The following is a 1363-nucleotide window of genomic DNA, read 5'->3' as shown; positions in this document are numbered from 1 at the left end:
AATCCCAATGCTGTCACTAAGTATTGGCGGGAGATTCCAAGAAACCCATTTCCATGTACATTCATTTGAATGGAATTTTATAAAAGTAACAAATTAGTAGTTAGTGTATGAGTATACTATAAAATTATACACAACAATCTTATTACATTGATTAATTTTCAATTAATACTTTATTATGTATTCAACCATGATACTTAAAAGTGGAAGGAATAATTTGACTGTCAATAATAGGTAGTAATAAAATATATGTAATTTCATAATATACAGACACATTTCTCTTCTCTTATACATATATATATGTGTGTGTGTGTGTGTGTGTGTGTATGTATATACATATACATATATGCCAATCTACATCTGTTCATACACTTGTCACTCCTCGGGCTCTGTGGTATAACAATAGCTAGTACATACAAAGCCTTGGGTTCGATTCCTCACTACCACATGCACATAAAAATCCAGAAGTTGTGCTCTCGCTCAAGCAGTCGAGCATTAGCTTTAAGCATAAAAGCTTAGGGACTGTGTCTAGACTCTTACTCAAGGTCCAGGATGGGCATGAAAAAATACTGAATGTTGTGACTGCAACTCTATAAGGATAGGACTTCAAATACCTCATCACAGAGCAAGCCGGGAGTCTGGTGCTGACAGCTGCCATCTAACCTGACTTAGTCAGAGGTATACGAGTGCAACTCAGCCCCACAGAACCAGATGCTGCTGGCTTGCTCACCCCTGTCATCCAAGCTACTTGGGGGCTGAGATCTGACACTGATGGATTTAAAACCCAATCCTTGCAGGATGTCTGTGAAAGTCTGGGCTGTGGATCAAAGTGATAGATCTCTAGCCTTGAGCAAAAGATCTTAGGACAGTACCCCTAACATTTTAGTGCAATCCCTGTGGCTGACTCCCCCCCAAAAAATGTTCCTCTGAATCATTAGATGTGAACTTTGTGCAGTTTGTGATGTGTTTCTGAAAGAATGGTGATACTGATGAAAGCAACCTAATACTAATGACAGCTTGTGGGATGCATCTATGTGATGAGTACTTCCTGGAGTGCTGTGGCCCTCACGGGGTGCTGTGTGCTGAGTCCTGCACAGGATGCTATGTGCTGAGTCCTTCACAGGGTGCAGAGTGCTGAGTCCTGCATTGGGTCCTGGGTGCTGAGTCTTTCACAGGATGCTGTGTGCTGAGTCCTGTAAAGAGGGTTATTTGAAGCCGGGCACCATTGGCTCACGCCTCTAATCCTAACTACTCTGGAGGCTGAGATTTGAGGATAGTGGTTCAAAGCCAGGCCAGGCAGGAAAGTCCGCTGAAACTCTGATCTCCAATAAACTACCAGACAACTTGAAGTGTTGCTGTTGCTCAA

This window comes from Dipodomys spectabilis, unplaced genomic scaffold (genome assembly GCF_019054845.1).
Source record: "Dipodomys spectabilis isolate Male_0828 unplaced genomic scaffold, ASM1905484v1 ptg000152l, whole genome shotgun sequence".
Classification (NCBI taxonomy): domain Eukaryota; kingdom Metazoa; phylum Chordata; class Mammalia; order Rodentia; family Heteromyidae; genus Dipodomys; species Dipodomys spectabilis.
Note: the sequence above shows the minus strand (reverse complement) of the source record.